We start from the raw sequence: 13,044 nt of genomic DNA, 5'->3' as shown, positions 1-13,044 counted from the left end.
CCGTTGCAGTGTACGCGCAAGTTGCGACAGCCGCACGCCGTGCTTGGGGAAGGTTGCCAGTTAAAGGAGATACTAGTGGAAGTTTAGCTAGCATTCGGCAGGGTTCTGATGAACCATATCAGGACTTTGTGGACAGGCTGTTGATTTCCGCTAGTAGAATCCTTGGAAGTCCAGACACAGGTAGTCCCTTTGTTATGCAGCTGGCTTATGAGAATGCTAACGCAACTTGCCGAGCTGCAATTCAACCGCATAAGGGACAGACAGATTTGGCGGGATATGTCCGTCTTTGCGCAGACATCGGGCCTTCCTGCGAGTTCTCGCAGGGAACCCACGCGCAAGCAATGTTCTCGAGGAAACGAGGAAATAATGCATGCTTTAATTGTGGAAGTTTGGATCATTTTAGAAGTAATTGTCCTAAGAACAAGGGCGCCAAGGGTAGACAAACAGGCCGTACCCCAGGAATATGTCCCCAGTGTGGGAAGGGCCGCCACTGGGCAAAAGATTGTAAGCATAAACCAAGGGTTTTGAGCCGCCCGGTGCCGGGAAACGAGGAAAGGGGTCAGCCCCAGGCCCCGAGTTACTCAAAGAGGACAGCTTATGGGGCCATAAATCTGCTGCCCAGCCAACAAGATCAGTTCTTGAGCTTGTCAGGTCAAACCCAGGAAATGCAAGACTGGACCTCTGTTCCACTGTCCACGCAGTATTAACCCCAGAAATGGGAGTCCAAACTCTGCCTACCGGAGTCTTCGGACCACTGCCCACAGAAACCTGTGGCTTTCTCTTGGGACGAAGCAGTTCTATTGTAGAAGGCCTGCAGATTTTTCCAGGTGTTATAAATAATGATTATGAGGGAGAACTTAAAATCATAGCCGCTTGCCCTCGTGGTGTTATAACTATACCTGCTAATCAAAAAATTGCTCAACTTACTTTGATCCCTTTACGCCAGTCACTGTATAGATTCTTTGAAAGTGAGGAAGGACAAAATAATTTTGACTCCTCGGGCGTAAATTGGGTGAAATCTATCACAAATCAGAGACCTAACCTTAAATTGACTCTTGATGGAAAAGGCTTTGAAGGATTAATAGATACCGGGGCCGACGTAACAATTATAAGAGGGCAGGACTGGCCCTCAAACTGGCCCTTGACTGCTTCCTTGACTCACCTTCAAGGAATTGGGTACGCCAGTAACCCAAAACATAGTTCCAAATTGCTAACCTGGAGAGATGAGGAAGGGAAATCAGGAAAGATTCAGCCGTATGTTATGTCAAATTTGCCTGTGACCCTGTGGGGAAGAGATCTGTTGTCACAGATGGGTGTTATTCTGTGCAGTTCTAAGGAGATGGTGACTGAGCAGACATTCAGGCAGGGACTCCTGCCTGGTCGTGAACTAGTAAAAAAAAGACAGGGAATTAAGACCTTTAAGGATCTTAAACCCCACTCTAACATGAGAGGTTTAAAGTATTTTCAATAGCGACCACTATCTTGCCTGCATCCCACGCGGAAAAAATTCAATGGCGTAATGATATTCCGGTGTGGGTAGATCAGTGGTCTTTACCTAAAGAGAAAATAGAGGCCGCTTCTTTGCTAGTGCAGGAGCAGTTAGAAGCAGGACATTTGGTGGAGTCTCACTCTCCCTGGAATACACCCATTTTCATTATCAGGAAGAAATCTGGAAAATGGAGACTGTTACAAGATTTAAGAAAAGTTAATGAGACCATGGTACTTATGGGAACCTTACAACCGGGGCTCCCCTCCCCAGTGGCCATTCCTAAGGGATATTATAAGATTGTTATAGATTTGAAAGATTGTTTCTTTACCATCCCTTTGCATCCAAAGGATTGTGAGAGATTTGCTTTTAGTGTTCCTTCTGTAAATTTCAAGGAACCCATGAAAAGATATCAATGGACAGTCCTCCCGCAGGGGATGGCTAATAGTCCCACATTATGTCAAAGGTTTGTGGCGAAAGCAATTCAGCCTGTTAGACAACAATGGCCAAATATTTACATGGTTCATTTCACAGATGATGTCTTGATGGCGGGAAAGGACCCCCAAGAATTGCTTTTGTGTTATAAAGGTTTACAAAAAGCCCTAGCTGATAAGGGATTGCAAATTGCTTCTGAAAAGGTACAAACTCAGGATCCTTATAATTATTTGGGTTTTAGACTCACTGATCAAGCTGGTTTTCCCCAAAAGATCGTTATTCGTAGAGATAACTTAAAGACCTTAAATGATTTTCAAAAACTGTTAGGTGATATTAACTGGCTTCGCCCCTATTTAAAGCTTACTACAGGGGAGTTAAAACCTTTATTTGATATTCTTAAAGGGAGTTCTGATCCCACTTCCCCTAGATCCCTAACCTCAGAAGGATTGCTGGCCTTACAACTAGTGGAAAAGTCTATTGAAGAGCAATTCGTTACCTATATAGATTACTCCCTGCCGCTGCACCTGTTAATTTTTAATACGACTCATGTGCCTACGGGACTGCTATGGCAAAAATTTCCTATAATGTGGATACATTCAAGGATTTCTCCCAAACGTAATATCTTGCCATATCACGAAGCAGTGGCTCAGATGATTATCACTGGAAGAAGGCAGGCATTGACTTATTTCGGAAAAGAGCCAGATATCATTGTTCAGCCTTACAGCGTAAGTCAAGACACTTGGCTGAAACAGCATAGTACAGATTGGTTGCTTGCACAAATAGGGTTTAGTGGAATTATAGACAACCACTACCCTCAAGATAGGTTAATAAAATTTTTAAATGTACATGATATGATATTTCCTAAGATGACTTCTTTACAGCCTTTAAATAACGCTCTATTGATTTTTACTGATGGCTCCTCTAAAGGGCGAGCTGGATATCTTATTAATGATCAACAGGTTATCGTAGAGACTCCTGGTCTCTCGGCTCAGCTAGCCGAATTAACAGCAGTGCTAAAGGTCTTTCAGTCTGTACATGAGGCTTTTAATATTTTTACTGACAGTTTATATGTTGCTCAATCAGTACCCTTATTAGAAACCTGTGGCACGTTTAACTTCAATACGCCATCAGGATCCTTATTTTCAGAATTGCAAAACATCATTCTTGCCCGGAAAAATCCGTTTTATATTGGCCACATACGGTCTCACTCTGGTCTTCCTGGGCCTCTGGCCGAGGGTAATGATCGCATTGACAGGGCTCTAATAGGAGAAGCTTTAGTTTCAAATCCTGTTGCTCTGGCCCAACGTGATCATGAAAGGTTTCACCTCTCTAGCCACACCCTAAGGCTCCGCCATAAGATCACTAAGGAGCAAGCAAGAATGATTGTAAAACAATGTCCTAAATGTATTACATTATCTCCAGTGCCACATCTAGGAGTCAATCCTAGAGGCCTTATGCCTAATCATATTTGGCAAATGGATATAACCCATTATGCAGAATTTGGAAAACTAAAATATATACATGTTTGCATTGATACCTGTTCAGGATTTCTCTTTGCTTCCCTGCATACAGGGGAGGCTTCAAAAAACGTAATTGATCATTGCCTACAAGCCTTTAATACCATGGGGTTGCCTAAGCTTATTAAGACAGATAACGGGCCATCTTATTCTAGTAAAAACTTTATTACATTCTGTAAAGAATTCGGTATCAAACATAAAACTGGAATTCCTTACAACCCCATGGGACAAGGAATAGTTGAACGTGCTCATAGCACCTTAAAGAATTGGCTTTTTAAAACAAAAGAGGGGCATCTATATCCCCCAAGGTCACCAAAGGCTCATCTTGCCTTCACCTTATTTGTCCTAAACTTTTTGCAAACTGACATTAAAGGTCAGTCTGCAGCGGAACGCCACTGGCACCCAGTTACTTCTAATTCTTATGCATTGGTAAAATGGAAGGATGCCCTGACTAATAAATGGAAGGGTCCAGATCCAGTTCTAATCTGGGGAAGAGGCTCGGTTTGTGTTTTTTCACGAGATGAAGATGAAGCACGGTGGCTACCAGAGAGATTAATTCGTCAGGTAAACACAGATTCTGTCTCTTCTCGTAAGTATCATTCTAAAGACTAAAATTCCTCTTGTGCTGGGAGTGGAAGCTCTCAGAAAAATTGTTTTCCTCTGAGCCAATTCCCCTACAAGAGGCCGGAGATTAACTTTAGCTTTACAATTTGCATCTAAATAAAGTACCTTGACTTCTCCGAACAGAAAATTTACATTGCTACACTCTCATTGTTTAGAATTCTTCCTTTTCTCAAGCAGGTCAATCTACATTCTCCAGTTCTCCGCCCCTACGAGCAAACAGGTGGTACTGCTAATCTCCCTTCCAAGGACATCCCAGCATGTGGCTTTTCAGTCTAGATAAGATTTAGATTTACCAGGAGAGCTAGGGAAGTAGAAATTTCATATATATTTACAGAGATTAGTTCTTATTTTGATAGAGATGGGCTTAGTCCCTTAGCTGGCCTCTGGCTTTTCACCCTTGCTGTTACTGCAAGGTGTCCTTAGTTCCTCAGGCTACTGGGAATAACAGGGATGAAGAGGAAAGACTTTCAGCTCCTATTTTAACCAAAATTAATGGTGTTAATACTGACATAATTCTTATCTTGGCCTTGCTAAATCTGAGGTTGACAAGTCTCATATAGAGACCTCGCAATAACTCAGAATTGCGCTACTGATTCATAATCATATGAATACAGTATGGGTACTGCTTGGCGCAGGAGATTACTGCGGAGGGAAGGTCCAGTTTGACCGTTTCTGAGTTCCCTGTGCGACACACCTGATTTGAAAGAGGTTGGTATCTGACTCCAGCTAAAAACCAAAAATACTTAAGGCTCTGCCTCCCCTCCCCAAAAGATACCAAGAGCCACAGATGTGAGTTGTTACAATGCTCACGGGAGGAATCAGGTCAATGTCCACCCAAGTCAAGGTTAAAGACCCACTCATCTATGGATGAAAAGAATCATTTGATCACCTCTTTTAAGCATTGCCTATTTAAACTTAATTAATAGGGGGGAGAGAGGTTGGAGACCTTGCTGTCGTAAGGGCAAGCCCTTCACTGCCTCCCACCCAAAAAATAAAAAAAGCCAACTGGCCTTGTACTAGGAGCCAGCCAGTCTTACCCCCTTCTCCCTGTTCCCCTGCCTTTCACCCAAAATTGTGGATAATTATCAGCTCAGTGTTATTCTAAAATCGTTTAGTTAAACTCAGCCAGGGTTCCAACGCCCTACTTAAAATGCAAACAGGTAGCTACCTATTCAGCACTAATTAGCATTATAAAGTCAGAGCCTACAGCCCAGCGCTGCTATTCCGTCAGTGCTTTAAAGACAGTCTTAGCCAGATACAGTTTACCATTAGAAAAGTTAGGGAATCCCACGGAAACAGGTTTTTTCTTTAGCCCTAGGAACTCAGGCAGAATTATTGAACATAGATAATTTTTCTGCCTCAGGCCACCCCCTTTTTTATTTTTGTTTTGTTATCTAATGGGGGGAAATGTGGCCTCCCTTCCCCCAGCCTGGAACCTGCCTGCTCAAGGGTGGAGCTACCGGCTCATTCGTCCTGCCACGCCCACTGCTGGAACCTGCCTTTGCTGCCTGGAGGCACACACCCTGAGTTACTTGGCGGGAAGTTGGGTTCCCTCCCCCTTCCTTTATAACTGAGTGTCTGGAATTAATAAAATTGAGCTTTGATCAGGATTTGTCTTAGCTCCATTCTTTCTTCCGCCCCGTCTAGATTCCTCTCTTTTCAGAGAACTGCCATTCTCAGTTGAACCGTTCGTGTTGTGGACTGCGGGCAGGCCGCAACAGTATGTTGAAAAGTTAATTCCCAAACTTATTCATAATGGTATCCAGAGGTACTTGAATTTGGCTGAGTACATTACCAAATTTATAAAAAGAAAGGTTAGCATGTTTGCAAAGCTCTATCAGGTGCTGTCTGCCATGCTCTGATGAAGGAAAAGGCCTTTACCTGATATCAGTCAGCTACATGCTCTTGAACATGCCAGCCTTCAAATCCATGGCCTAAGGAAGCCTCTATGCTTTGTAAAGTACCCAAACTAAGATACTGAGTTAGAGGAACAGGAAACAGAGTAAGACATATTCCAAACCATTTTGGGTGGTTTAATGGGTTACAGTTACCAGCAATCATTTGTCCATTATTTTTTTATGTGTCGCCCAGCCTAAATGGTCATCTATTCAGGCCATCAGTGAAACTGACTGACTCCCTTCCTGTAACCACAAGTATTGGAAAATGTAGGAAGCAGGCGTGAGCTGGATAAATCAGGAGTGGAATTTCTAACCTCACAGATGCAAGCACCTTTCCATAACGTGGGGAAAGTTGATTTGCAGGAGGTTGACCATAGCCTGGAGTGGACTTCGATGCTCTAGAGGTTTGTTTGGGTGCAAACTTGAGTAGTTATCCCTTTGTAAAATTGGGCAATAAGAGTTTTTTTGTTTTTTTTGTTGTTGTTGTTTGGTTTTTTTGTTTTTTGGGTTTTTTTTTTTTTGTTTTTTTGTTTTTGTTTGTTTGTTTGTTTGTTTGTTTTTCGAGACTGTGTAGCCCTGGCTGTCCTGGAACTCACTCTGTAGACCAGGATGGGCTCGAACTCAGAAATCCGCCTGCCTCTACCTGCCAAGTGCTGGGATTAAAGGTGTGCGCCACCACACCGGGCTAGGCAATAAGTTTTTAATCTCTGTAGAGTTGCTGTGGCATCTCCTAAGGCAGGGGACATACCATATCCACAGTAGAAAAGCACCAACAGCTACTGTAGTCTCACAGTCAGACCCTGTGGTGGGCATGTTGGGAGTGGAGCAGTTTCATGTTCCCCATGTTGCTTGTGAGGCTGAACAAAGGGAAGACTCATAGGAAGGGGTGCTACACACGAGCAGAAAAGTTAAAACCCACACGCCTTTGATTTGTTAAACTCCAACTCTGCCTCCCAATGGGTGACTCCTTAAATGTCAGGAGAAGAAAAAGTGAAGTTCAGCCAAGGCAGTCAACAGAGAAGATACAATTTTCCAGAATTCTGGAGAGGAGCCTAGGTCCAAATGCCAAAAAGGACCTAATAATTGGAAGCCTCAGCAGTGGGCTTCTGGGAAAGCAAAGCCAAGAGAAACTCCTCAGGGCAGGAATGAGTTTGGCTTGTGTAGTGAACTAAAAACATTCCATCTTGGCCAGTAAGCAGGGTGCGATGAGGAGAGAGAGATGAGATATGGCTGGAGGAATACTCACAATACAATTGCTAGGTCAATGTGAGACAGCAGAAAATTGTCATTGCATCCCTAAGGGCTATCAGCAACAGGAAGAGCTTTTGGTTGCTTGGTTTTTGTTTTTGTTTTTTGTTTGTCTTTGTTGTTTGAGACAGGGTCTCACTATATAGCCCTGGATATCCTGGAATTCACTCAGTAAACCAGGCTTACTTTTAACTCACAGAAATCCACCTGCCTCTGCCTCCCAAGTGCTGGGATTAAAGGTGTGTGCCACCACAGCCCAGCCTCTGGAAGATTTTTTTAACAGAGTACATCATCTGATTTATAAAGACCTGACTTCTTGTGTCGTATAAAAATAAAGAGAAAAGGAATATGTTTGGTGGATGTGTAGTCAGGAATAGGGGAAGGGGTGCCTCCGCAGACCCATGCTGAAGCATCCCTTCCCCCTGAGGGAATAATATAGAATAAAATAGTATAGAATAGAGTTTATTCAGGGCATGGGAAGGGGAGTTGAGAGGGTAGTAGAGACAGAGAAGGGGGGGGTAGGTAGAGGCCAACCATGAACATGTGGAGAGAGAGGGTAAAGGGGTATGGGGAGAGGGGGGGAGTGGGACAGAGAACAGAGTGAGAGAAAGAAGGCAAGAGAGAGAGAGGATGGGTGAGCAGCCCCTTTTATAGTGGGTCAGGTAACTGTGGGGCGGAGCCTAAACAAAATGCTAACATGACTGGCATGGTAGTCAGAGCAACAAAGAGATGAAAGTACACTAAGAACTGATGTTCCTGGTGAGTTGAGTTGGAGGGTGAATTGGGCAGTTCACACGTATGTCCCACCTCACCTGATTACACAATGGTGGTCATTGTCTACCTATGCCCTTTCTCCTGTTTTGCAACTGAGTCACATCATGCTGAACCGTGCCCATGGCCATCCCTCTTTATCTGTGAGTTCATAAACTCCACTGTACTGAAAGGTCAGGGACACCGTGCTCATCACAGTGTACAAGGCTTCACTCACCGGCGGCCTTGAGTGGTGAAATAGAAATGTGTTTGGTTTTTATTTGAACAAGTTACACCTTACTGGATGTGGGTGCTCTGGTGGTTTTTACTTTTTAGGAAAACATATAAAGAAATGGAAATTTTTTGCAATGAATAACTTTTTGAATGTTGAAGAACAAACTATAAACAACTGAGCAAATGTCTAAGTAGAAAGAGATATTATTAATGACTCCATGTGGGCTGTGTTGGATGAAAAAAGCTAAGAAAGACTTAAGAGATACTAAAAGAAGACAGTAACCAGTGTTCTTACTCAGTTTTATACATATAAGATTTATAAAAGCAACCCAAAAAAGACTGTTGGCCTAGAACCAAGCCCAGCTTCCCACCCTGTGCACCAGCTTCCAGACAACTCGACAGTTCCACAGACAAGATGCAGAACTAAGCTGCGGCCATGAGCGAGGACATTAGCGGTCCTGACTCTACTTCCCTGTGTCAAGTTCCTCTAAACAGCTTGTCTAGGAAGAAACTATGAAGAATAAAACTGCAAAATAAATAAATTCCTTATTTAGTTCCAGTCATTTACTACGTCTGTGAGCTTTGGTGCCTGAAGGATAGGAAAGTTGTATGTTACTGACACCTCAGAAGGCCCGTACATGGGGCCTGGGTCTGCCCCAGAGCTGACATGGCCTGGCAATGGGTTTCTCTCTCTGAAGTAGGACTGGTGGGAAACTACACCACAGAACTCAGTCAGCAAAGTAAAAGATCTGTGACCTAAAACTAAATATCCAGAGAGCGGGAAGTATGCCCTGTTCCTGGCGATCTAGTTCAGAGATCTTGACAGCTTTCCTTATACGGAGTGCAGAGAAAGAAAAGGCTTAATAGAGTCCAGTCACATGCATAATTAAATGCTGCCTCTACAGAGGCAGCACCGCCTGGAGAGAAAGGTGGTCAAAGGCTAGGTTTCCTCTCAGAGCAGGAAAACTTCTGGTTTGAACTTTCTAGCCAAAGCATACACATGGATGTGTGTTTTTGAAACCTGGCTAGCAAGCTTTCATCACCATTCACTCTCTGTTACATCAATCACTCGAAGTGAAGGCTTGTCCACAACTTTAAGTAGGGCATCAAATGATGGCACTAAAGCCAGGTGTGGCTGTACATGCCTGTGATCCCAGCAGGAGAGCAGTGAGGCAGGAGGATTGCTGAAGGTTCCCTGTCAGTCTGGGTTACATAGAAATACCCTGTCCCCTTGGTTCTGTGAAGGTTCTATGCTCCAGTATAGGGGAATGCCAGGGCCAGGAAGCAGGAGTGGGTGGGTTGGTGAGCAAGGGTAAGGGGAGGAGATAGGGGGTTTCCGGAGGAGAAACCAAGAAAGGGAATGGACCCTTTGCTCAAGTGTTCCAGTGTTCAACAAGACACGACTGCTCCTGAGAGGACAGAGTGGTCTCCTGAGCTGTCTATTCCGCGTGACTCGCTTACACTTCAGCAGACCTGGAGGAATCAGTGTTTTCCACTTCTTTGCTTAACCTGTTCTTCCCATTTCAAACAAGGACCTTCTCACTGGTTACGGCTAACCTCGCTCGTCAAGTTGGTCAATCACCATGGAAACCTCTGGGTGTCTTTAAGAGAATATTTCCAGAAATGTTTAACAAATGTGGGAAGAACCACCCTGGATGTGGGCCCTGGAGTCCTGGTCTGGATACAAAGGAGAAAGTTATCTCTCTCTGCTTCCTGACTGTGGGTTTATGCAGCGTGACCAACTTTCTCATGCACCTGCCTCCACACCTTCTTCACAGTGACAGACTGTTTTCTGATTATGACTGAAATAAACTCCTTCCTTAACTTGCTTTTGTAGGGAACTCTGACACAGCAGCAAGAGAGAAGCTGACACACCTGTCCTCTTCATCATCCTGGCTGAAAAACTTTGATTAAACTTATCAACCAAAGTCTGCATCATCTCCCCACCCAGGGCACAGTCTCTCTGCTCCTGACTCATCTGTGCTAGAACTCGCGTGAGTCACTAAAGTGGACTCAACTTTGTGAGTAACAGTAAGTTCCACTCAGGAGCTTTCGCTTTTAGTCACAGAAGTTGCCAAGATCTTTATGTAAATTATTGAATTTTGGTTTCCACAATCTTACAAGAAAAATATCATAACTCTCCACTCAACAGATGCCAACTTGGAGATGCATTGCCAAAAGGCTTGCAGCTCACACGGGGCATGGCTGATTTGTGCTAAGTCTGTTTCCTGGCAAAACCCTTGAGCTACAACACATTGATAAACATTTTGTAATAAATGTTAAAAACAACTGGTAGCATTTGTCTGTGTAATTCAAATAACTGTGTAGTTTGGAAAAGCATTATTTCCAAGTACTCCCACAACCCTGAACAGGGGAGATGTGCCTGCCATGCTAACTATACTTTTTGTTGGTTTTTAGAGAATTTCATACAGTGTGTTTTAATCATATTCACTCATTTCCCCCCAACTCCTCCTACATCTACCCCCACCTCCCTACCTCTTTATATATATATATATATATATATATATATATATATATATATGTATTAATATATATATGTATATTTTTTAATGAGGGCCTGAGAGATGGATCAAAGGTTAAGATCACTGGCTGCTCTTCCAGGGGTTCTGAGTTCAATTCCCAGCAGCAGCATGATGGCTCACAACCTTTTATACTGGGATCTGATGTCCTCTTCTGGTTGGTTTGCAGCTATACATGGAAACAGAACTGTATACATAATAAATAAATCCCAAATACTATTGGGTTAGGACCTGCCTTGAAGTGTGATCAGCCTGCCAGGAACCACAGTCTTTTTTTTTTTTTTTTTTTTTCGAGACAGGGTTTCTCTGTGTAGCCCTGGCTATCCTAGAACTCACTCTGTAGACCAGGCTGGCCTCGAACTCAGAAATCCGCCTGCCTCTGCCTCCCAAGTGCTGGGATTAAAGGTGTGCGCCACCATGCCCAGCCAGGAACCACAGTCTTAAGAAAACTGATTTTTCCCTCTTCCTGTAGCTTTCAAATGTCAATAGCTCTTCCATTAGAGGTGGGACCTTGTGCTTACCTTTCACCCCCCATGCTAGCATTTTTGTCTGGCTTGGTCCTGCAAACATCTTGTACATGCTATCAAAACTATGGAGTTCATATTGCAACTTCTCAGTTGTGTCTGGAAAACATTACTTTCTTGTAGTCACCTACCACCTCCAGATTTTATACTCTTCCTGCCCCTCTTCCACAAAGTTCATGATACAGGTATTCCATCTAAAGCCAAGTGTTCTGCAGCTTCTTCTCTGTACCTTGGCCAGCTGTGAATCTTTGTGTTAAAAAACATCTATAGCAAGATAAGGCTTCCCTGATGAGGGTTGAGAGATGGGTTAATTTATGGGTATAGCAATGAGTCATGAATAATCATCTTAATACTGTGTCCACTTTGCAGAAAAAATAACATTAAGTTCATCCTAAGGGCCTATGACCTGTCTAGCCACAGGTTCTTGGCTCTGGTATAAGTGTTGAGAATGGGTTCTATCTCGTGAAGTGAGAATCCCAAGAACTCATGTAAAACTCCAGCAGGGCAACATATGTCCATAACCTCAGACTTGGAGAGGCAGGCAGATCCTTAAAGTTCATTGGCCAGCCAGCTTAGACAACCTGATACTCATCTCAATTCAGTGAGAGACTCTGCTCAGAAAACAAAAAGGGGAAGTCATGGAGGAAAGAAATTGGGATTCCACATGTATGCACACACACACATATACACTGAAAGAGAGACACTTCCTGCACACTGCACAAACACGGGCAGAAGAAGAAGAAGAAGAAGAAGAAGAAGAAGAAGAAGAAGAAGAAGAAGAAGAAGAAGAAGAAGGAGGAGGAGGAGGAGGAGGAGGAGGAGGAGGAGGAGGAGGAGGAGGAGGAGGAAGGAGGAGGAGGAGGAGGAGGAGGAGGAGAAGGGAAAGAGTAAAGGGTCTTATAATACACTTCCAGGGCATGCCTCCAATAAACTAAGTGTCTCCCACAAACCAGCTGCTTGGAGGTATCACCACCTCCAGATAACCCCTTTCTGGGACGCAGTCTTTAAAACACCAGCCTTTGGGGAGCAGTCCAGACCCAGTGACAGCACATGGACCATGTTCTCACAGAAGCCAGGACACGAGACAATTTTATATGCAAAAAATTTTAGTGTGTATTTGTAAAAGACACCAGTTTTAAAACATAATTATGCCTGTGGCAGAAAGCAGGCCAGGGTCTTATCATTTGTCACAAGTCTTATTCAAGGAGCATAGTATTGAAAGACAGAAAGCATTCAGCCCAGCACAGCTCAAATGCCATATGATCACAATAAATGTTCCCTTAAGATGTCCCAATTCCAAGCCGGGCGTCGTGGCGCACGCCTTTAATCCCAGCACTTGGGAGGCAGAGGCAGGCGGATTTCTGAGTTCGAGGTCAGCCTGGTCTACAAGGTGAGTGCCAGGACAGCCAAGGCTACACAGAGAAACCCTGTCTCGAAAAACCAAAAAAAAAAAAAAAAAAAAAAAAAAAAAAAAAAAAAAAAAAAAAGATGTCCCAATCCTTTAAAGTGTGCTTTAAAGGGTGGAACAGTTATTGCCGAACCCAGGCCCTAGGAGGCCTCAGCTAATAGAACCTTCTTTTTGAGTCCTTGCTTCAGAACATTAGATGTCACAGGACAGGGCTGGCTCTGATCCTTTGAGCCTGTATTTTACCTTCCTTGCAGAGTAACAGGATGTAATACTGGCTCTGACGTGTTGGTCATACCAGACCATGTAGAATTCCTTGGATAGAAACTGGCCTTGCCTCACTCAATAATTAAAATGTTTCATTTACTGCAATCTATACTTTT

Source organism: Mus caroli, unplaced genomic scaffold, assembly GCF_978045245.1.
Source record: "Mus caroli unplaced genomic scaffold, Mus_caroli_1 scaffold_3, whole genome shotgun sequence".
In the NCBI taxonomy this organism is placed as follows: domain Eukaryota; kingdom Metazoa; phylum Chordata; class Mammalia; order Rodentia; family Muridae; genus Mus; species Mus caroli.
This window is presented reverse-complemented; position numbering follows the sequence as displayed.